This window comes from Gobius niger (genome assembly GCF_951799975.1).
Source record: "Gobius niger genome assembly, chromosome: 22".
NCBI lineage: Eukaryota > Metazoa > Chordata > Actinopteri > Gobiiformes > Gobiidae > Gobius > Gobius niger.
Window position 1 is genome coordinate 22,512,048 of NC_136873.1, and position 24,705 is coordinate 22,536,752.

At 40.9% G+C, this 24,705-nt stretch overlaps 2 long non-coding RNA genes across 2 annotated transcripts; both read right to left on the reverse strand.

Annotated features, from left to right (window-relative positions):
* Positions 1 to 6,370: 6,370 nt before the first annotated feature.
* On the reverse strand, positions 6,371 to 7,125 carry LOC306981454. Its single transcript, XR_013794115.1, has 3 exons — positions 6,941 to 7,125; positions 6,566 to 6,851; positions 6,371 to 6,456 (listed from the first exon to the last, which is right to left on the reverse strand). It is a non-coding gene; the product is annotated as an uncharacterized lncRNA (long non-coding RNA).
* A 23-nt stretch (positions 7,126 to 7,148) lies between these two features.
* Positions 7,149 to 7,591, reverse strand: LOC306981455. The gene is made up of 3 exons (XR_013794116.1): positions 7,509 to 7,591; positions 7,330 to 7,419; positions 7,149 to 7,248 (listed from the first exon to the last, which is right to left on the reverse strand). It is a non-coding gene; the product is annotated as an uncharacterized lncRNA (long non-coding RNA).
* Between the last annotated feature and the right edge of the window lie 17,114 nt (positions 7,592 to 24,705).

Genomic DNA, 24,705 nt, shown 5'->3' on the forward strand with positions numbered 1-24,705 from the left:
TGACAGTGATGGTGACTATGTGCCACCAATTTGTGTTCGGTACGTAAACAGTGCTTACTAAAGGTAAATCAAAACCAATAAAACATAACATTAATTTTTTTTTTTTTTTCTTATTCATTATCACAGAAGTGGTGGTGCCTTGGCCAACAAAATTGACATGAGGCAATATGAAGAAATTGCCATGGAGGACACTGTCCATGACGCATCGGGGATCGATCTCTAGGAGGAAGAGGAGGAGGAGGAGGAGAGATCAGGAAAGCTTCCAGATCAACGTGGACTTGAGTTTATAGGAGAACCTGCTTCCATTGCATACCATCATTGTCTGAAAGAGCTGGCTGAAAGCCTGGTCCTGCCTATCTCGAAGTGCAAGTCTAGGGATAAATACAGCTCTGAGTGCCAGTCACCTGGACCATTTCAGGCGACTGTAAAATCCAGAGCCACTGCTGCAATTATTGAGTGGGTGAGTACATTATGATATTGTCAATGCATTTAAATTATAGAAGGTCTGTTATGGAAAAAATGCTCCTTTTGGTGTACACCACTGAGGGGTGAAAGTTTTATTTCTTGCAAACATCCAGAATCACAGAAAATCCTAGTTTAAATCAATCATTTCTATTTCGTTTTGGTCATTTACAAATCACTCAAAGATCTGCTACACATTTTACACGGTGTGGAATCTACATAGGAAAGGTGTGTGTGTGTGTGGTTTTAGTCTGGAGAACAAAAGCTTCTTCCAGCCACTCAGGTGCTAATGAACATTAGTCTGGCAGCTTTTCACACATTCCAATGGCTTTGCATGGGGTGACCTTGATCAATGCAGGGCTATTACTATTACAAAGGATGTTGGAGACAGAGACATTACATGTCTCTCTGATGTTGGAGACATCGTCAGGATGTCAGGTAGACCCTCTCAACACTACAAAGGGTTTTTACATGAAGGTGCATCTGTATTGCTTTCGAAGACTGATTACAGGAAGATGGTCTTTGGGAATGAATAATGAAAATTATACACATATAATGAAACAAAACTTTCAGACATCCAAAATATTTTCCATTACAGATCTCATTTGGAATAAAGTTAAAATGATATTCAAATGTTTTTTTTATTTTTATTACAGATTTGTCCCTTTGGCCATGTTGTTTGGCGCTGGCGCTCTCAGCCAACTTTAAAGTATGGCTTGCAAATAGGCGATTTTATGTTGGCCACAAACATACTTTTATCTGGAAATAACTATGGGAAGGTGGCTTTGTTGTTCAAGTTTATGAACATTGGTATGGTGGGGAAGAACACATTCTTCAAAATCCAAGAAACATACTGTGTGGACGCCATAGAGGACTTCTGGGAGGAGAAGCGGAAGGTTATTACATCCCGTCTACAAAACAAACCAGATTTAGTTGTGCTTGGTAAGTTTCACCTCTGATTTAAATGTTTAATTAATTTTAAATAATACATTAAAACTGCCTACATTTCAACTTTGTCTTTGTGTTTCTAAAAGGAGATGGCCGGATGGACAGCCCTGCTGCATACTGCACATACACGGTCATGGAGAAATAATCTACATGCACACAGAGGAGAAAAGAAAAAGAGGATAATGGAGAAAGAGGCCTTCATTGTCTCACTTGATTCCCTGCTCAAAGATTTAAAGAATCTGAAAGAGTGTACTGATGCACATCCACAGATTTCAGTATTATTTAGTAAGTATACATTATTGCAAAAATCTTTTAGTATATTCCACTTTAGGGGCATGCTCTGTAGTCATTTTTCCATTCTTTTCAGTCAGTGTATATAGTTTTTGTTGTTTTGTGCAGAAAAAGGAAAGTACAAAGAGTCTGGAGTTCGTCATACGCTCGACATGTGGCATGGATCGAAAAACTTGGGAAGGAAGATCCACCAGGTAATAAAGATTACTGTGCTACTGTTACTGTATTTATTTATAAGTGAAACGTTTGTCATTGCAAATGGTCCATAATTAGTATTTTCTGTGCATAGGCAGCGCAAAGAAAAGGCTGTGCAATTCTTTTTGCATGGTCGAAGGACATATGTAACCACAAGACTGCTGCAACATATGATGAGTTCTTTGTAAGTCTGCTGTTCTATTATTATTATTATTATTATTATGATTATTATGATTATTATTATTGAACATTTGTACTGACTGCTATGTTGTGTTTCTTTTACTGTATTACATGGTTCTGTTTCTGTAGGAAATGTGGACAGGAGTTCTTCACCATGTCACTGGAGAACATGAATGGCTTCTTGGATCATGTCATCACGGTCCGTTGTTAGATGAATGAGACAAAGCTTGGATTAGCAAAGGATCAGTGGCACATGAAGCACTGATTGACATCGTTCTGAAAGTGAGGCGGCTGAAAGAGGTTGAGAAGTTCCTCTGTTTTAGGTATGTGTTTCCATGTCAACGTATCGTGGTTTTGTGCTCTGTTCTCTATCACAAATAATAATAAAAATATATATATATTTATATTATATTGCAGACACTGAAGTGTGAACATAAAAATAATGCTGTGTTTTTGTTTCAAGATCCACTGCTGAGCTGGAATCTTTTCACAATCACTTTCTTATGTCTGCTGGAAAAAGATTCTACTTTGTTTGGCCAGTCTACAGAGCACGGACACACCTGGCTGGTTTGGATTAGAATCATCATGTTCACAGACCACTCAAAAGAAATGCTGACGGCTCATTGGAGTAAGTTTAACTTTACTTTGTTTACTTTAAAATGTCTACCCATTAATCTTCACTAATAAAGTTGTATGTAACTTTGTCATCAAAATAGGTACAAGTTACTTTTTAACAAGAAGTCACGGCGGTGGAGTATGTACCCTGTGGAAGTGGAAAAGGATTATGGGTACATCCCAGATCTACAGAGGGCCATCCTGTTGTGTCGGGTTTCTTCAGGGAAAGGCATGGCAGCAAAGAGGAGACTGAGACCAGATGACCCACGGCGGTTAGGACTTCTCCCCGGAGTTCCACGTCCAACCAACGAGGAGTTGTTACAAACTCAACTCAGCCGTGGCCTTGGTTTGCATATGCTGACTGAGGATCTATTAGAAATAACCGGAGTGATGTGGCTCTCAAGTCTTTATTTGGGAGTAAATTAAAATAATGTCAGTTGGAGTAGCTTGTTGTCTGGAGTTGTAGTCAATACTTCTTTAAGTATGTTGGGTACTCTACACACTTCAATAAGAGTAACATTACTTCAAAATAATAGTACACACACAAGTGCAGTGTTATATATTCTACATTAGTGAATACACCTTTACAAATGTAATACATTCCAGTATTTTGTGAAAGTAATGTTATATTACTTTTTCAGTACCTTAGGAATATATTTTTGTATATGCTTATTTTATCATTCGCTTCCTTCAAGATACTTTTTTGTTTTTTTTAAGCACTCCTTAGTGACATTGAGCGCAATAGACCATAATTTAAGGCCATCTTCATGCCAAGACAAACAGGTAAGCTAAACGCATTTCAAATTAAAGAGGGGGTATTATGCTTTTTTCAGCCACATAGCACCAGTCTATGGCACACTACAATGATGACGAAACCTTCTGTTGGTCTGTAAATGCAGTAAATTAGAATAACTGCCTTGTATAAAATTGCTCTTTCAAAATGGCGGTAGCGAAAGACTTGAAATAGGCCCCTGTCTCTTTAAGAACCTCTGACCCTTTCCGACACGCCCCCTCCACACGCTGTCTGTGGCATCACAACAACACTGCGCTCGTTGTCTCAACTGTATTGAAACTACGATCGGTGCATTTTAATTTTTATTGTTGGAAAGGAGCTACTGTTTATCACTTTGTGAACAATGGCCACACAGGATATTATTTGGAGACAAACCTTCCACACCGGACGCTTGGAAGGGGCTCTTGCCTGAAAAATAACTGTTGTTTGGAGGCTTCTCTTTGCATCTGCCATGCCCTATGGATCTCTAACTATACCCCCATGGACGACACCAGGATCAGCAGGAGCCCATACGATTCAAAGACGGACATTATCTGTGCAAGTGGACAATGGTTTTTCGAGGTTACCCCGTTAGCTTGTTATAATCGACTACAGCTCATTGTTGATGAAAAGTCTGCAATAAACCACAAATGTGTAAAGCCAGGCTCATTGTGTGATCATCGTAAAGGCTGCTTCAAGTAGTTGCCTGCTTTATTGACGTTATTTGTGCATAATATGCTGCCTGTTTTCAATGAATGTTGTGAAGGTGAAGGTTGTTAGCTTGTCGTGGCTAATAGTGCCTTAGCTCCGGGAGAAAACCACTCGGCTACGACTCACTGTAGATGAAATGTGAGCAATAAACTACGAAATCAACAAGCCAGGCTCCGTGTGTGATCATCATAAAGGCTGCTTCAAGCAGTTGCCTGTTTTAGTGACGTTTTCAATGCATAATATGCTGCTTGTATTCAGTGAATTTTCCCGTTAGCTTGTCGCGGCTAGCTTGTTAGCTCCGGGAGAAAACCACTCGGCTATGACCCATTGTAGATGAAATGTGAGCAATAAACTTCCAAATCAACAAGCCTGGCTCCATGTGTGATCATTGTTAAACGGTTCTTTATGTGTGTGGTGGTTTTATTGACTTTATGTGTGCATATCTCTCGTTTTCACGTGATGACTCGAGGTTTAGCTTAGCATTAGCTTTCTCCGGAGGCTCTGTGCATCATCAAGGCCCAGCGCAGAACCAGACACTGAAATAAGCGTTCTTGTCACCGGTTTTAATCCTGGGTGTTTCGGTAACAGAAACACTGATGTGTGTCTTTGTAAAAGTCTGCTGTGGCTCCGGTTCACAACACATGAAGCTAATCCTCCATGATGACTCTGTTTACATCTTAGACACTGCGGGGAGGGGGTTCTGCTGAGGAGCAGTGGTTGGTTACTCGGCTGGTGACGAAAGGTCGGAGGCGTATCCTGGAGGTCGGAGGCGTTTCCTGAAGGAATCAGGCGTTTTATCCCTAAAATGGCTGCCATCGGAGTTTTTACAGATTACTCGAAAATACGTGAATGTGCTAAGGCAACACTTCAGGCATGTTTTTAATGAGGGAATGACTTAATAACATGATGTAAAGCTTGAAAAAGTCGATTTTGCATAATAGGCCCCCTTTAAGTAAGCAAACAAAAGCTATCCTTACATGCATGTAGGGCTTTGTGCAAAAAGTATTTGATGCTGATTTACTGTATATAAACAAAACATATTTATGTATTTTTTTTTTTCTTAAAGCACCTGAATCCTGTGAAAGTGGAGGCCACTGGCTGATGGGGCTCCTCTGCCTGCTGTTTTTCTGAAGAGGACACCAGTGAAACCCCAACTGTGTAATGTCATGAAACAGTCGGACAGGGCGGACGGTCCAGCCTGTGTGGTCATGATGTTGCGACTTCCCCCACAGTTACCTTTTTAATAAGCTCTCTTTTTATTTTTCCTTGGCGAATGACAAAATATGTGTCCCACGCGTCGCATAGGGCTGCACAGTTAATTGTTTTCAAAGCAAATTGGAAATGACTGCATTTCTTAGGTTATTCCAAACTAAATCTGTCATGTTCTAGAATGCATGTGAAGTTTTCACTCTTATGTGTAAAATGTGACGTCAAAGTGAGTCTCATCTGAATCTTGAATCTTAAAAATTACAACACAAGTCTAAAAGAATGTTATTGATATTAATGTACAATTGTGCCGCCCTAATCGAGAAGTATTACTTTTGTACTGTTTCAATTCTTGGTTCAGTCCAGGTCTAGTCCTGGTACAGTTTAAGATTAAGGCGCTTTATTTGTCATTATACATCAACTATACAACGATCCGGGAAGATCCGAAATTTGCATACCTCGAAGATACGGCTTGCATATCTCCGGATATTCTCCGGATCTTTGACAAATACGGACATATACTGGCTTCCGGATATCTCCGTATATTTCAGGGATAAATATCCGGAGTTCGGATATTCCCGGATACAAAAGTGGTCCCGAGCCGGGAAGATCCGAATTTGCATACGTCGAAGATACGGCTTGCATATCTCCGGATATTCTCCGGATCTTTGACAAATACGGACATATACTGGGTTAAATCTTCCCGGATTTTAGGTATTTTTGTCCAGTGATAATGTAGCATCATCACATCCCTGCTGCATGCAATTTACAATTAGGTTATATTGTCCTTACGAAGCAAAGCGGTGATCTGTGGGTGAGCATCGGTGACCACCGCTTTGATCTTCAAGTCTGGTAGCAAAGCTTCCATGGTGCGGCAAAAGCACTCCTTCTCCATGATCACAGAGTTCCTACCAACCATCCTCTTGTCTATTGAGTCAATGTAGACAATGTCTCCTGACACCTGCTCAATAGTGGTGTAGGTGACCTGAGGCAAAAGAAAAATGGTCAGCAAACAACTATCCAAATTCAGCTGCTGAGATAACAAAGATTACCAGGAGAGTCCATTCTGCCATCACCTAGAAAATAAAATATAATGATAAGCACACGCTGTGTAAAAAAGCTTAGACACATTTGTATCACAGCCATAATGTTGTTAATTCTTAGAGCAAATAAAAGTGCACTCACCAAGGAGAACAACACCATCTTCACGACGCAAGCGTCCAATGACTTCCGCTCTTGTTTGCTCCCAGTATTTCAGTACAGGTCCTTTGCAATATGCCTCTTGAATCCTAAAAAAGGTTGACTCTGCAACCATACCCATTCCCATAAACTTGAAGAGGAGAGCCACCTTTCTGTAGTTGTTGCCTGAAAGTAGTATATTTGCAGATAGCATGAAGTCACCACCCTGCATCTTGAATTTTAGTGTTGGCTGTGAATTCCAGCTCCACACCAGATGACCATAGGGGCATAACTGTAGTAAATAAAAATACATAAATACAATAGCGTTAGGGCAGTACAGTGAGTCACTTCACAGAGATACATAGCTGTTCAACATCTTACCCAATTCAAAACCACTCCAGTCCCACGAGGTTTTAACACAACCTGAAAAGGTTGTACACCAGGACATGGCTGACCAGTTAGTTTGTCAACATAGCTGCACTTCTCGACAGGCAGTCTCAGATGTGTGGCAAGGGAAAGGAGGTTGTCATTAAATGTAATATTTGCTCTTTTCCCAATTAGATCATCCTCAGTCTCTACATGATCGTCATAAAAGATCCAATTGTTCTGGATCATCCGGGGTATCAAAATCAAGGACAGTCTCATCCACTGTTATTTCTCTGAGCTCCTCTATTCTTGTGCCAACAGTTCTGGGAAAGATATTACTTATTTTTTATCATATCAATACATATTTAATTAGGTAGTTAGGGGGAAAAATAAATAAAAATTACCGCAAACATAACGAAGGGACAAAGTCCTCATCAGAGTCATCTTCAACATCTATATTGCCAGGGTCATCCCAAAAATCATCCATCTCAATGCTGCCTCAGGAGAAATATAATATATAATAAAACATTTTATTGAAGGAGTGCGATCTGAATAAATGGAAAAGGAAATGTTCAACACTTGCACTGTGTCTTTCAAATGGCTAGTTTCGCCCTCATCTGGAGAGTCAGGAGGATGGTCTTCTGCTATGCTCATGGAGTGCATGCTACAACAAAAGGCAGAGTTATACAAGAAATATGAGATTCAACCAGTGGGGGGGTCCGCCCCTTTACACCCGTCTCCAGTACGTGCTAGTGGCAGGCCGTGGTATTGCAGCCAGCAGCCCAAAAAGCCCTTTTTGTCATAGACACTCATGTAAAAGGAGCAGCCTGTAAAATGGTCCACAGGCATCTGGAGTTTCAGACTAAGGCAAATATATTTCTTTAAAATTACTATTTTTAGGACATGGACTTTTTTTCTTAGTAAAAAAATTGTAAAGCATCAAAAATACATTTTTAAAAGTTTTCTAATGACGTGACGTCACCAGGGCCGTAGACGTGCACGAGCGTGTGCGTGATGACTCATGAACGAGCAGAGTTCTCCCTCCTGTGATTTAGTGGCTGAAGTCTGAGCAAAACAAATGAACGGACTGGACTAAAAACAAGTATAAACGCGAAATAACAAACATCTCAAGTAAGTTTATGTTTCTCTAAGTCTTTAGCCAAAAACGAAATACGAAATGTATGATTAATATAGCATGTGTTTATAGCATTGGATTATGGTTAATAAGAAACAACTAGTCTACATGTTATTAAACTCATTTCTGAAAATTAAATAATGGCACTAATAACCTGTAACTGTTTTATTAATTAAAAAAAAATACTAGCAGCATTTAATGTGCTTATGTACTTACACCATTATTTGTGTAAGTAGAATGAAACACAAAAAAAATGCATGATTTCCGCATCTGTCCTGGATACAGTACAGTTCAGTACAGTACAGATAATAAATGCTATATAAAAAACAATATCTCACATTTTACCAATGAAAATGTAATATAAAACACTTTTGCAGCGCTCATTCTTTGTATTTCAGCCAAACAATTATAGTTGTGACGCTATACTAGCAAATACAGTGAAGTAAAACTCGATTTTTATCAATTCTATCACAATATCAAGACTTCCAGCACTTACGAAACTTCCCAGAAAAGTGACCGAGCGGAAGTTCATGAGCGCGGCTACGTACGTTCGAAGGGCCGCTAAGCGCCCGGTTGTTCAAAGAGCGGCTAAACTAGCTTTTTAAGCCCCGCACTGACAAACTAACCCCCAAAGTCATCGTAGCATGGTAGCTTATTCGCCTGAAATGGCCTTAAAAAAACATTTTGTATTTAAAGAACGATAATATTAAGAGATTTGACTTTTTGCGTAATGGCGTCCGCTCCGCTCTGAGGCTTCGTCGGCAGCCGTGCGCTCCCGCTGCTTTCACCCACTTGGGCCGTGGGGAGCATAGATACAGGTGACGCGTCATACGGGTACTTTGGGCCGTTATGGCGGACGAAACTGGAGTCATGCGCCACTGAGCACCCCTATGTAAAGAGATAGGAGCTGGGACAGCATGCCTCTTCCATGTATATATTTCTATGGATTCAACACACACACAAATAACAAACAAAAGTAACCTTGTTGTGCCACCACTTCACCCTCATCAGGCAACACCAAGATCTTCATTGGCTTCGCATCTAGTAAGATAGATTGTTACAAATAACAAAAACGTACAAAATAAGCTTTAGATACAGTTCTGAGAACATACTGGTCCTGATCAGATTCCTCTGTAATGCTTGAGATGGGTAGAGACGGTGGCCTTGCTAACGCTTTGCTCGGTGTTGACGTTTGTCAACGATTATAACTATTAGAAGGAAGAAATATGAAATGTCACAGTTCTCACAGAGAAAGAAATACCGATGTAAAAGTGTCTTGACACAGAACATGAATCTTCAAGCTAGCCTTGCCCTGGTCGTAATGTACTGACAGTTGAAAAGCTACGCTACTTTCACAACTTCAGTTGCTGTCAGCAGATTTGCCTGAAGCACTCCTTTATCAAAATGCAGATCTACAAACATACATAGTGTCCACCTGTGTCCAGCCCTCTCCTCGCTGACCACGATCGCGCATCTAACGCGGAGTGCGCACGGAGCCATAGCCGGTCAACTACACAGTAAATTATAGCTATCCGCCAGTTGTGTAAGTTCACTAGTACATTCACACACGTTTCACGCGGCTATTGTCAAAGCTACAGTCATTACTAGATTCGTTTGGTGCGAGATGGTAGCTAGCATCTGCTAGCAAGATGGCTACACGCGGATGTTGATACATTTGAAGGGCAAAATATCACAGAAAATCTTACATTTAAGAATAAACGTTACTAATAGAATAACTGGAAGAGGCGAGTAAAGGCTCAATCTAAATAAACCTACTCAAATTAGGTTGCATAAAAGTAGATTTACAAGTGAAATTGTTGTACAAGGTAATATACAAATAATAATAATAAATACAAAAACTAATAGAAAAGCTAGCTAGCTAGTTGCGTGTAAACAGTGGCAGTACACATTATGAGGCTGAATCGTCTTTGGAGAAAATGTATTGATTTTTTTGAAAGACAAACTGTTTACATTACTTATTTTTTTTTAGATCATATATGATTGTACCCACCTCATCAGACATCTCTTCGTATTGTTCAACGATGTTATCCTTCTATGTCTTGGGAGAGCAAAGGTGCGCATGTAGCTGTGAGGTGGGTCAACCAAAAGTGACCTTTAGGGGGCGCGCTAAGCGCAAGTTACTTAGTACTGCTTTAAAGGAACATTTTATAACTTAAGTGTAAAAAAAAATGGTTGAACATTGTTTAAGAAAAGAAATGGAACATTACAGTTCAGAAAAAAAAAAAAGACCTTTAAAATGATCCAAAAAATTTGGAACATTATTTTGTTTACATTTTGTGTGTGTGTTTTTTTTAAACTATGTACACATGACCTTGAACCAACATACAAACAGCTTTAGAACATTTAAAATACAAAAAACATGAAAATACAATGAAATAAAAAACTTAAAGCAACATTTTTTTTAACTTGAGTGTAAAAAAATGGTTGAATTTTCTGGGCCTTTTTTTTTGGGGGGGGGGGGGGTTCAAGCAACTAATTCTATAAAAAAAAAAATTTGACCTTTAAAGGGACTATAGGGAGTTTAAAAATGTTCAAAGTAAGTATTTTCCGCCCCCAACATGTCCCAGCCATGTCCTAATGTGTAGAATGAGCCCAGACCTATTAACCACAACTGCCTCTAAAATCCTGCACTGTCACTCAAAAAGGTGTCCCTTCGGCCCGAATTGCCGTCATGCACGAGCTTAATATAGAAGGTGCAGTTACACATATGGCCAGAGGTGGCAGTAGTGACTATAAAATGGCCAACTTGCATCTAGTCCCTTTAAGTGTCCCCTCAAACTGAACCCTTGTCCATTTCAATTCGGTTTAACCTTATGCGTAGTTTTTTGCAGTAGGAGGGCCTGCGTCTTTCCTCCGGGCGGTGGAGATACGGCATTTTCCGTGGGGAATATTTCTCCTTTACTTTATCCTCAGAGCATTGATCTATAAAGAACCAAATGGCAATCACAAGTAAGAAAAAAGATCACCACGAAATCTGAAGTTTTGGTAAAATTCTAAGCGTATCACTCACCACGTTTGGGGACTTTCTCCTTTTATTCTTGCCTTCCCCACTTGTGCTGGCTGAAGGGGGTCTGGGACTGGCACCAAAAAGCCTTTGGGAGCCTTTTCGGGCGTGGAATGGGGGCGGACGGCGGTGGAGGTTGACGGTGCAGGGTGGGATTGGCAAGAAGGCACGGGAACGGCCTTACTGCTGCAGCTCAGGGCAACGAAACACTGCCTCATTTCCCGTGACTTCTTGACCGTCTTGTAGAGCGCGAAGAACCGCTTCTGAGTGTCCAGACTGTGGCACATGAACTGGGCCACCCCCTCTCTGGTGGACCTGTCACTGTTTTGATCGAAGTTCTGTAGAAAAAAAGGCAAATTAAAAAAAACAAGTGAGAAACCTCTGGGATAACATCGCTTCAGGTCTTTCATGATGCCAGTCCCTGTGTTTGAAAAAAAGTAGGGGTTTTTGGCCTCTGTGCGCTGGAGCAGCCCAATCCAACGCCTGCACCAACCGTACTCCTCCTTCTCCAGGTACAGCTGAGCCACCCCGTACTTGTGTGTGGTTTTGTGGTTTGATACCTGCACACAAAAGAGTTCATTGCCAGGGTTAGCCTTTGGGAGTGTCTGTAATGGGTGTTTCACTTCTCTATGGGAATTGAAATGGTAATTGCACATACATTTACAAGGTAGCCGGACTCATCATCGCCGTGAGCCTTCTCCAGTTAAGAAAAAAAAAAAATATTAAAAAAATGTATGGGAGGCCGTTTAGGAAAAAACACATTACAAATGTGAAAAAACACAACAAAAATCACAGGTTTACACATTAGATGGCGCACTTGTACATTGTTTGTGTTTGAAGTAAAGTGAAGATTACTGCGCAGTAAAGTGAAGATATTACTGTGCGGATGCCACATTACTCCTGGTATTATTACGCCTTACAATATAGTTCCCCTTTTATCCGCTTAGAAAATCCACATTGTTTAATTTTGTGTAATTATACTTTGTAGTGTAACACTTCACGTAACCATATTTAAATAGGGAAAACGTGGAAGAGCTTGGTAGCTTCTATCTTGACCTGGTTTGGAGCTATAGAGGAGAGAGGGAGAGGCTAAATGCTAACGCCGTCTGCGCTGTGTTTACGTGACTGAAGGCACGGGTGAAGACCAGACAGGTTCTAAAGAACTCGTCAAAGCTCAGGTAAGAACATATCTCAGTATGTAAAAACGGTGGCCTATTCCTTTTATGTCATTTAAAAAAAAAAAAAGCATTAAGTCTGATCCAAAGTTGTGTAAAATCAAAATTCTTTGGATTTATAATTTCTCCATAGAGATGGAACCTATTTAGTGATATTGATCAATTTTTTTCCTGCATATGTGTGTTACAAATTTAACCAAAGGTCTTTAACAAGTTCATCTGCAGTTCTGACTGCAATTTTACAGAATCTTGTTAGTTTCCCGTATGCCATCTAATTCCCCTGTTCGATGTTGCAGGATATGTCCACTTTAAAATTTGTAAGCGTTCAATTTCTCTTTCAACCGAGCATTAACGTTGTTCTTCGTCAAAGACCAATCTGGAGTAGCATTTAGTTTTTCAGTTAATCCTGTTAAATGTAGCCGTTTATTGTTTCAGGTGTCAGCAGTTCGTTCTGTACTTACTGAATACAATTAGGTCATTGTTCAAACCCAAGTTTTTTGGGTTTTTTTTTTTTTAAGCCCATAATCCAATATTTTATTTCTCAGTTGTTCTGCTCAAAGTGTTTAACAGGTCATGCTGAAGTTGCAGTGCCGAAAACTTTTTTGTTTTGTATATGTATAGTTTTGTGTATTTTCAGTGTTCTGATAATGCTGACATTGTTCTAAATCTTATGAAATTTTGTAAACTGTATTTTCAGTGTTCAAAAAATGTTGACATTGTTCTAAATCTCATGAAATTTTGTAAACTGTATTTTCAGTGTTCAAAAAATGTTGACATTGTTCTAAATGTTAGAAATTGCACCAGTTTTCACAGGTCTGATATATGAAGAGTTGTTTGTTATTACTGAATTTGTTTCATATATAAAAATGTTTTATAATTCTCTTGTGTGTTCTTGAACGTTTTTAGTTAAAAAATAATAAGTAATAATAATAGGTCTGTGTGCCAACTTTGAAGTGTAAATCATTCGTATATCCTTTTGTTCTGTAGATATTCACAGTAAAATCCTCAACAGCAGTTGGTAGTTTATGCACATAAAGTCCCAAAATATATATTTTTTTCTGAGAAGCACCATGTCCTTGTGGTTTCTTTTTCACTTTCTCTGTGACCACAGGTGCACTACTGTTTGATGCCTTTTAAATCAAGTAGTCTTTCACCGTTCTTTGGTCACGCTACGTAATTGCGCACAGACTATAGGTACATACCAACCTTAAGCACTGCGTAAAACAACTATTTACAATTAATTTATAAACAATGTTGCCGCTCTGGCTTTGCCTTGCATGTACCACACAGCAGAGGCCAGCGCCATCCCATGCTTCAGGCCATAGGTATTGAATCTGGAGCGCCACTACACGGTAATAACACTGCAGGTGTGGATGCTCCTCTCCCCGTCGCATACCACCGTAGACCCCAGGTCTGGTCGTTTATGATCCTGCTCTGCGTAAACGCATTGTGCTTTTAACTGAACGCACAGTTCTGTGTGGATGCTCCAATTCACTTTCACTGAAATCTATGTCAAAACGCATCAGTCACGCAGAAAAAGTGGCGAGTGTGTCTGGGGTCTGAGATGTCTCCGATCTGTCCAAGGGTCTGCGGCATACCCTTGGTCGTGCGCCTTTCCGCTTTTTTCTGTATCCAGAGCGCCAGAGCCACAAAGTGCGCGCAAAGTCATTGGTGAATAATCAGGTGAATAGATACAAAACTGGGGAAGACAAACAGGCAATTGACCATTAAAACATGCAAAAGAAATAAAACACTCGAATTAAATGCACCCCTGTGGGCTCTTTAGTACCGAGCGCAGCTGTGCGCCACAGGAGTGCTGTCTATAGTAGTTGGTGTGTGGTCACAGAGAAAGTGACAATTTGCAAAGGGAAGATTGCGCTTCTAACATTACCGAAGAGTTAATGCGTGTCCTTGAAATCTGGATGTCAGGTTAAGTCTCACATGTGCTCTAGTCGCTACTTGGGTGCTTACAGAGGCTCACTCACTACTGTAGCTAAATAAGGAGCCAATAGGCTTATTATGCAAATTAGCCATGTGGTCTTTTCGTTTATAAGCGAAAACAAAACTACGCAAAGCAGCCTTAATTGTTTGTTATAGTAATAGGTCTACTCTGTGAGACATTTGATAACTGCTCCTTCTTTGTCCTGTTAAACCCCTCTGCTGCAGATGTTGGTGTTGGGTGAGAGACAGAGAAAGAGATGGGAGATCGAGACTGCGGTGGATAAAAATAGACTATGGCGGGCCGCCACAAACTAATGTATTAGTGGGAAACCCTGATGACATCAATGACAAACATCTGATTTACCAACCAAAATGACAGAGACAGAGAATGGTCTTTAAGCATTATATAGGAGATTAAACATTCAAGATATCTGGACTGATTGTTTTATTACAGGAGAGGAAAAATGCATGCATCAGTTAAACAAAGAATATTCAAACACTTTCATTATGAAATGTGGAAACTAAAAATGAATTACTTTGTACATGAATTACGGACCTCTATTTACCATAGAATTATAGGTTCAAAACAAACACAAACCAAGCATGTCACAAAACTTGTGCTAAGTAGGAATGTTTATTATCGAAACACATAGCTCAATCAGTAGTACTATTTCTATTTTCAAGAAAATTAACAAGTGTGACAAATAAGGTGACACCATGGTTACCATCATCAGCCAAAGGGTGGATCAAATTATTTATTTCTTCCAAGGTGGTGTCATTGACTCCAAATCTGTTGTCAGGGACCTCTACATTATTGGTGAGTTCAATTTCGGGCAAGGGACCACTGGCCTCAGCGGTTTCAGAAGAGTCATGTGCACCATGGGCCATCATGCCTCTATGCCATAACTGTAAAGGTGACCTGTAACCAGCAGTAGACAGTGCATGGTTGTTCCATTGTCTTCTGAATTCTCTCACAACTCTTTGAATACGTGGTAGGTAAATGAAGTGCAAACAAAAAATGTGCAGCTCAGAAAGAGCATCAAGTATACATTCATTCTGCATAAACGTAAACAAATCAGAGTAGTGGTATGAAACAACGCGATTTAACTCAGCCCACAGCCTCTCAATACGCTGATTATGCACGCTGCGGCCAGTTATTACACTCCTCCTATTTAGTCCCCGGTGTCTAAGCATGTATCGAGCCACTTCTGTGTTTTCCATGCCTCGATCACACCTGACTCTCAATGGAAATCCAAAATTTTGAACTCCCTCCTGAAACAATGTTAGTACACTTGACGCTCTGTTGTTGGTGAGACACTGCAGATAAACAATTGTCCGACTGTATCCATCCACACAACCATGGAACACCATTCTCCAGCTGATTAACTTGTGATTTCCATCGATATGCCTAACAAATGAAAACACAAAGTGCAAGTTAATAGATTATCACATTTTCAAGCAATAAGCTCTGCAAGTTGATCAACTTCAATATCAACTTGCAGAGCTGATCAACAGCTCTCCGCAAGGGAGCGCTGTTTTGGTGGATTGGAAGCGGCCACACTCACGTGCCAGACGCATTTCACCAAGTAGACTCACTGGCCCTCATTTATCAAACTTGCGTACGGTGAAATCAGATGACCGCCTGTTTTGGCATTTATCAATCTGAGCACAAAGTACACCTGGCGTACGGTGCGCTCCAATCCTATACCAAGTCAGGAGGTGGTGTAGCCTACATGATACACTAATTTTAACTAAACCGCGCTGGAAAACATTTTTTTAACAGCATGATTGCATTGCCATATCGCATATAACCCTCATTGATGATTTAAACATGAAGCAAGGCTACAGCGTTAATGTTCATGGGCAGCCCAGACCAGAGACACTAGAACCTTGACCAGTGGCGGCTGGTGATATAAAAAACAGGGGGGGCGCTGTTGTCTATAGCTACTTTCAATTATACTTTAAAAGACACTTATAAACATTGTTTTTAACCTCAAAAAGAGGGTTATCTTTGGAGCATTTTCTTTCATTATTTCATGGAGAATATTATGTCCTCGGTCCGGACGGGTTCGTTAGGTTCCGGTCGGCTGTCAGCTCTCCGCGCACCTGTTTCCTCCCGGGGGATGACTGCTCAGGCCGAAAGACGCGTCCTGTCCCAGGCTCCAGCGCTGAGTCCACGGAGCTGACAGCTGCTTTTCGCTGGTTCTGATCATGGTCCAGAGTCTGCTCTTATATCCACGCTTTCTTCTTTTTACCACACACTATTTTTTTTAATGTGGTCTAATTGTATATACCCTTTTTAGCCAATATTGGCTATTTAGGCCTACAGTTTATTTAATAAACACTTATTATCAGCCTATTTCTTTTCCCCCTCTTTTTTTTTATTTAGTAAATGTGATCTTGGATTGGTTATACGGTTAATGCGGGTTACTGAAAGATTCTTTAATTTTCCTCATGCGCAAAAATATATCTGTTGTGTTAAAAACAATTCTGTATCATTTCCTGGTTGGAGAAATGTTCTTTTTTTTGCCGTGTTTCGTGCGTCCGTGCCGTGAAACCCGTGGGGGAGGCCTCCTGATTATGAATATTTTTGGGCGTTTCATTCAAATGACGCTAGGGTTTCTAGGCGTATATCGCAAATACACCTACACCATTTTTGTACGCAATGTTGATAAATGAGGGCCAATCAGTAGCATTACTGACGCGTAAACGGGCATAAAATAGGACTGAAGCATACAGGGGAAAACCGTAATCTTACCATACGTCATTTGGTCCATTTACATGGTATATTCTCCTGCGTATAGTCTGGCCACGACGAAAGCATCGTCCGATAGGGTCTATCTGGCGCAGAACTTGACGGACCCTCCATCGCTGAATGCGTAATCCTCTTGCTTGAAGACTGCCACGGACATAAATTTCGCCAGCGTTTGGTGTATTGGCCAAAATTTGACCAACAATCGATACCAAAGTCTCATTGGACAATGGCGTGTAATTCCGTGCAGGGATGTTAAGACGTTGTCTGCGGTCATATAACGTCCTCCGATCAATGCCAAACATTGACGAAATGGCTTGCCAATTAAATCCCAAATCCACAAAGTAGTTGATCTGACTTGCTGTGAGTTCGTACCTTGGGCGCCCGGGTGCACCATTTCGAGAGGTTGGCAAAACCACACGTGCTTCATGTTGACTTTGTCGTTGTTGGTACCGCTGCAATATAGTCGTCAATTGCTGGTTTAATGATTGTAGAAGAGCCAGACACTCACGGGATTCGCAGCTATCCTGTTGCCGTACTGTGCTTATCATTGAATAAATAGTTGCAACATGGCGCGAAAGGTCCGAAAAGTGTCTTGCTGTGGGGTGTTCATCAATATGTTGGATACAGTCTATGACGCTGTTGAAAAAGCTTTCATTGTTGTCATTTCCAGTAACTTGTTTGCAGGTTATCAGCAGAGCAACAAAGATAATTAGCAGCATTGATGATATAAAGAGGAAAAAAGCAAGTGAAGTCACAATAGTACGTAGTTTAACTGTCTGGTAGTCTTCCGGCAACAGCAGGTACCTTCCGGTCACAACAATCAACTTCCGGTTGCACCCACTTCTTTTTTTTTTTTTAATTTGTAAAAAATAAATCAAAATAACAAATAAAGATCTGAGGTGAACCTTGAAAGAAAAAAAAAAACACATTCATTTTCGATGTGAAAAAAACCTGACATTTTCAAGATTTTCAATGTAAATTTTTTTTAAAAAAAATGCATTTTTAATTCTAAACATTTTCTATACCTTTTGCTCTTCATTATTGTGTAGGCAGTGTATTTGAACGTGTTTCAAACACAAACAATGTACAAGTGCGCCATCTAATGTATAAACCTGTGATTTTTGTTGTGTTTTTTCACATGTGTAATGGGTATTCTTTCATTTTCAATGTGTTTTTTCCTAAACGGCCTCCCATAAAAATGACCTTTAAAATTATCAAAAAAATGTTGAACTTTTTTTTAAGTTTTTTTTTTTTTTTTTATAGAAAACTATGTACATAGTAACTTTAAACAACAGTAAGAACATTTAAAATACCCCAAAAAAAGGAAAATTAAATTAAATAAAAAACTTAAAGCAATATTTTGTAACTAAAATGTAAAAATTTGGTTGACTTTTTTGGGCCTTTTCTTTTTTTGGTGGGGGGGGGCGTGTTCAAGCAACTAATTGTATACAAAAAAAATTTATATATATATTTACCTTTAAAGGGACTAGGGAGTTTAAAATTGTATTTTCCGCCCCTACATGTCCCAGCCATGTCCTAATGTGTAGAATGAGCCGAGACCTATAAACCACAACTGCCTCTACAATCCTGCACTGTCACTCAAAAAGGTGTCCCTTCGGCCCGAATTGCCGTCATGCACGAGCTTAATATAGAAGGTGCAGTTACACATATGGCCAGAGGTGGCAGTATTTACTGTATAATGGCCAACTTTCATCAATCCCCTTTAATTTTCTGAATCCTTGTCGATCCGGCTTAGCCTTACGCGGAGTTTTCCGCAGTATGACGGCCTCCGTCGTTCCTCCGGGCGGTGGAGATACGGCATCTTGCGCGGCGAATATTTTTCCTTGATCCTCAGAGCATTGACCTATAAAGAACAAAATGCCAATCACAAGTAAGAAAAAAGATCACCACGAAATCTGAATTTTGGCAAAACTTCAAAGTGTATCACTCACCACGTTTGTGGACTGTCTCCTTTTGTTACTTAATTCCCCACTTGTGCTGGCTGAATGGAGTCTTGGACTGGCGCCAAAAAGCCTCTTGCGGGCCTTTTCGGGCGTGGAATGGGGGCGGACGGCGGTGGAGGTTGACGGTGCAGGGTGGGATTGGCAAGAAGGCACGGGAACGGCCTTGCTGCTGCAGCTCAGGGCAACAAAACACTGCCTCATTTCCCGTGCCTTCTTGACCGTCTTGTAGAGGGCGTAGAACCTCTCCTGCGTGTCTAAACTGTGACACATGAACTTGGCCACCCCCTCTCTGGTGGACTTGTCACTGTTTTGTTCGAAGTTCTGTAGAAAAAAAGGAAAATAAAGAAAAAAAGGTGAGAAACCTCTTGGATAACAGTCGGTACATCTTTCCTTTAAACTTACGCATGTGGACACCGCCGTCCGGATGTCCAGGAAGTCTGGACTTCCCTGGAGTCCCATCTCATTCCACGCCCGAATGAGGTATCTCTTCAAGTCCTTCATCACGCCAGTCCCCGTGTTAGAGAAGAAGTACGGGTTTTTGGCCTCAGTGCGTTGGAGCAGCCCGATCCAACGCCTGCACCAACCGTACTCCTCCTTCTCCAAGTAGAGTTGTGCCACCCCGTACTTGTATGTTGTCTTGTGGTTGGACACCTGCACACAAAAGAGTTCATTGCCAGGGTTGGCCTTTGGGAGTGTCTGTAATGGGTGTTTCACTTCTCAATGGGAATTGATATGGAAATTGCACATACATTCACGAGGTAGCCGGACTCATCGTCTCCGTGAGCCTTCTCCACCTCACTCACCAGCATGTTTGTAAAGACACAAGAGCGGTGTCCATACAAACATGCCAGGTACGCGGCCAGATGGCCCAGCATCCGGAACCTGGCCTTACATTCGTGGGTTGGGCTGGCCTCGACCTCATCTGAAGAGAGACAATTCGATTACAACCCCAATAAAAAGTCAGATTCAACAAATGAACACCACATTTTGAACAAGCATATTACCCAGGAGGGAGGGCATCCGCTCCCGGCCCACATTCAAACACTGCGCCAAGTCTTCCCTGGAGATCAGCCGGTCCAGCTTGGCCGCTTTGACGGTCTGCTGGTGAGCCGTGACTGAACGGCTGAAATCCAGGGCTAGCTTGGAGAGTTCGTGGTGGAGACGCTTGAGGGTCTGCTGCGGTATCCGGCTACCTTGGACATGGAAACGAATAAAATAGTCCACGAAGGACTTTGCTTGAGACAAAAAAACAATGATTGTGGTGGGCTCTTTGCCCAGAGCCTGGAGGATGACAGGGTAGCTGTTGGAAGACATTTTTAAATGTTAGACATGTGTATTGCTTCATAAAATTACAATCTTAACTAGAAATGCAATGGCTGCGCCATTGCGATTGACTGCGGAATTGCGGGAAGCGAATGCAGTAATTGCTGTTCAAATTGCATAAATTGCTTAATTTGCATAATCGTATTTGCATAAACTGGTAAAATGCATAAAATGTCATGTTACATAAACTGTATAAACTGCATAAAGCGGTAAAATGCATGAAGGGGTTAAATTGCATAAATTATGTAAATTGCATAAACTCTTTAAAATTCATAAATCCTAAATGGCATAAACTCTTAAGTTGCATAAACGCTTTAAAATGCATAAACTGGTTAAATCCCATAAAGTGGTTACTTTGCATAAATTATTAATATTGCATAAACTTTTATATTCCATAAACTGGTCAAACTGTTGAAATGGCCTCAGTGCTTGATTGGCAGAAGCTGCACAAACGGCTGAAAGGCCTGGACTCTCCCCATTGGCTGGATTCCCCCATACACACCAATGCAAAAATTTCAAACTCTCATATAAAAAAACTGGAAAACTGCAGGAGGACATTTTTTTCTCAAAACCCACAAGTTGCAGAAGCTGAACATGCACAAAGTGCAGAAATTGCATAAAATGCAGAAAAAAGTGCAGAAAAGCATGGATTTGCGGCAGCCCCATTATAAGTCAATGGGAAAAATCTCCGACATTTTGGCCGATTGCGGAAAAACCGTAAGTTGCAGAAGTCCCAAAAGTAATAGCACCCTTCTCCTCAACATGCCGAACATTTTGATGCATAACTTGCATAAATTGCACAAAGCATGAAGGTGCTGAAAGCTCTAGAAAATCGGGAAAAAGATGGAAGAGGAATAATAATAAAGAACATGAAAACCAAGAAAACCGGAAGAATTCCGCAGTCAATCAATAATGATTTTTTACTCACGCTCTGATCATTTCTATGTTATTTAGAAACGACCAGTCCCAGGCCCGGTGGATCTTGACGTCCCTTGTTAGTATCAAGAAGGCAACGAAGCACTTGGCCCTCGTCGCCTGGCTCACGCAATTCTGCTGGACTTTTTCCGAGGCGTGAGCACGGAAAATGTGCGTGGCATAGTCGTCCATCTTGTCCTCTGCATGTACAAATAGAAGCATTACAGAAAGAAAAAAGGTAAGTGGTAACATGTTTAAATTGCAGTTTCTTTTCAGTTTAGTGAAGCTAAATCATCAACTGGACTGGGTTCAGTAGATGCAAAACATCCTCTACTCTACTGAACCCAGTTCAGTTGAGGATTTAGCTTCACCACCATGGATTCTCTCTGGACAAAAAATAGCCTACACAAGTTAAGTTCTGACTCAGGCAGGCATTTCTCATCAACCAACAGCACGCCCATTCAAATTCTAAAAACTAGATCAGAAAGAAGGCAAGGTAGGTGAAGTGTCTTGCTCAAGGACACGACGAGTGTGCACAAGCATGGCCGTGAACACGTCTTCACTTACCCACGCTCTTTGGAAAGTTGAAGGCGGATGTGCTCCCCCGCTTTCTGTCCATCAGGACTTTGTGGAGGGCCACGTGCACCGGCACCGTCATGGTCTTTTTCTGTGAATGATAAGAAAACACGAGTTCATAATCTCAGCAAGACAAAAAAAAAATTACATTTGTCAGAGAATTTTTTACTCACGCTCTTATGCTCGGCCACAATTTCCCGCACATTGCTGCGTATCTCCTCCGGATCCACATTCTTGAGGCGCCTTTCTTCCTCTTGCTCTTCATCCTCTTCCTCCTCTTCCACCTCTCTCGCTCCCTCCTCCTCCACCTGGACCACCTTCTTGGAGTCTGCAAGCCAAAAGAAAGATGTTGCATGGAAAAAAAAAGTGTCAGAAAAGGTAGCCAGGAAGGTGAAATGTCTTCCCCAAGGACAAAATGACAGCGTGCACATGCGGGACCAAAAACATGTCTTCACTTACCACTGGTCTTGGGGACGATCGTGCTCGGCACCTCCTCCATCTCCTCCTCAGCCTCCTCAGCCTCCTCAGCCTCCTCATCCTCCTCAGCCTCCTCCTCCTCCTCATCCTCCTCAGCCTCCTCCTCAGCCTCCTCAGCCTCCTCAGCCTCCTCATCCTCCTCATCCTCCTCATCCTCCGCTTCCTCTGTCTTGACGGACGCAGGTTTTTTCTGCGGCCCCACCACCATTAATTCATCCTCATCGTCCGATGAGTCGATCTGCATTTAACAGAAAAGATTATAGCTGTAATAGTAGTATTAGCATTAGTAGTAGTAGCAGTTGTAGTTCAATAAATGTTAAAATGACTATTTTAAAGCAAATGCTGTGTGAAACTCACTATGATGATGTCGGGCTCTTCCTGGCGCCTCTGCCTTGCTGGCTGAGTTGAGGGCCCCGCTTCCTCTTCCTCAGCAGCCCCCCTTAACATGGCCACCTCTCTCTGTAGTAAGAATTCAGATACATGGGTAGAAATATTGAGAGATAGGGAGGCAGATAAAGATTTAGAAAGATTTTACCTGAAGGACCTCCACCTGCTCCCTCAGATCCTCCACCTCATTGGTGAGGGCCACACACCTTGGCCGTTGGCAGGTTGGCTCATCCTCGGCCTCAGGGAGGTCGAGTTTGGAGACCATGGGGGGGGTTGGGTTGGAGGCCCTCAACTCAGCCAGCTCCTTTATGCAGGCCCTTCTAACCGCCCTTCTCAAAATGGCCAACTTTGCCTCTTTAGGCTCTTTGTGAACCTTCATAATATGTTTGCGCACGTGGTCCACATGTGACATGCACCCCCGGATTGGGCACATACCACCCTTGTGCGCACGCCTCCCGGTCACGTAGCGGTTTAGGATGTCCCGCTCTTTGGTATTTTCCACCCCGTGGAAAGATTTCAGATGGCTACACAGCACTTTCCTTCTTTTCCCACAAAGTGGGCACAAGCCTGGAGACTTAGTTTTGGTCATCTTGACAAAAAAAGGAAAAAAGAAAAAAAATGGAGAATGTCAGGTAAATTTGATAGCGTTTTTAATCATATTGTGCATTACACACGAATATACTCAAGTATTTATACAACATAGAAGCTTCCTAAAAAAAATAAATAATAATAATAATTCTACCAAAAAACTAAATCTTAAACTACAAAAAACCACAGTAAAACACACATAACATCTCCTGAAAACACACAGAAATGTAAGAATTAGCTGCTAACCAAAAAAACGTCGGTCAAAAGTAGCCCAAATATCACAAAATGGAGGACAAACCGCATGGTCTAGCTAGTTAACACATGTAAAAAAAACATTTTTATGATGAAAAAAACCCCAAAAACACCCACCCAACATCTCCTAACACACTTTACTTGGTTATGAAAGTGAAAAGGAAAAGATTACAATGCATTTAACTTACTTTTTTCGTGATTCGACTCTCTGGACTCACTTGCTGTCTGTCTTTGAAGGCAATGGCTAAGGTGACCTCTTGACCCGGTAGCAAAACCTTTTTTGATAAAAAAAAATATCAGATGTATATTTTATTTATCGTTAAAGCACTAAAACATCAGCTAATGTAGAATAGTGTAATAAAAAACAAGAAAAAAATGTTTAGATGTGTTCTGGAGATTTTGAAAGCATATTAAAGGGGAAGTATTTTTCGAAGAAAAAAAAAAACATCTGGGAGGTGCTCTTGGGATATCTCTGATCATGTGGGAACTGAAAAAAAGTAATATCCCCATTTCAAAAATGGTTTAAATGTGTTAAAGAGTGAAATTCTTCAATGTTTTTTTATTTTATAGTCCTTCAAAGGGTGTAAATCTAAATCAAACACTGGATTATTGTACAAGGCCCTCATGACATCCCCTGTACCAAATTTGGTGGCCCTAGGGTCAAAGGTCAAGGCACAGTGTTCAAAAAGCACCCGGAATTTTCTCGTCCCTAATAGAATTTTTGTAAATCTTTTGGGTTATTTTTCAATTTAGCTTCAAGCTAGGAGGCTGAAAAATTAGTATGTTCATCCCAAGGCTTTGTACATTCATGGGCCAAAGTTTCAAGTTTGTGTGACCTTTGCTTCAACCCAAACTCAGGAAAAAGTTGCTTTTTTAGGCCTTCATTTCCGTTTGGTTGAAATTGTCATGTTAGAAAACCTGACCTTATGGAAAAGTGTCTTATCTATTCTCTGCTATCTAACATGTATAAAAGTCATCTTTTGACATCATTTTAGACTATGTTACATCTCATTAAAGGCTCTATTCAAATGTTTTGGTTGCATTTCATTTTGACCACTACAAACCAAAGTAGCTTCCCCTGGGTCCGTTGGACTTTAAACTTCAGAATCCTATTCAGGGCCTTGTTTGATGGGGATATAACCAATTTCATGTAATTTTGACTTAATTTAACCTTTAAAATGACATTAAAATCACAAAAATGGCGTAACTTTGAAGCTCCGCCTATCGAAAACGATACGCCCGATTGACACCAAACCTATACCCTTGT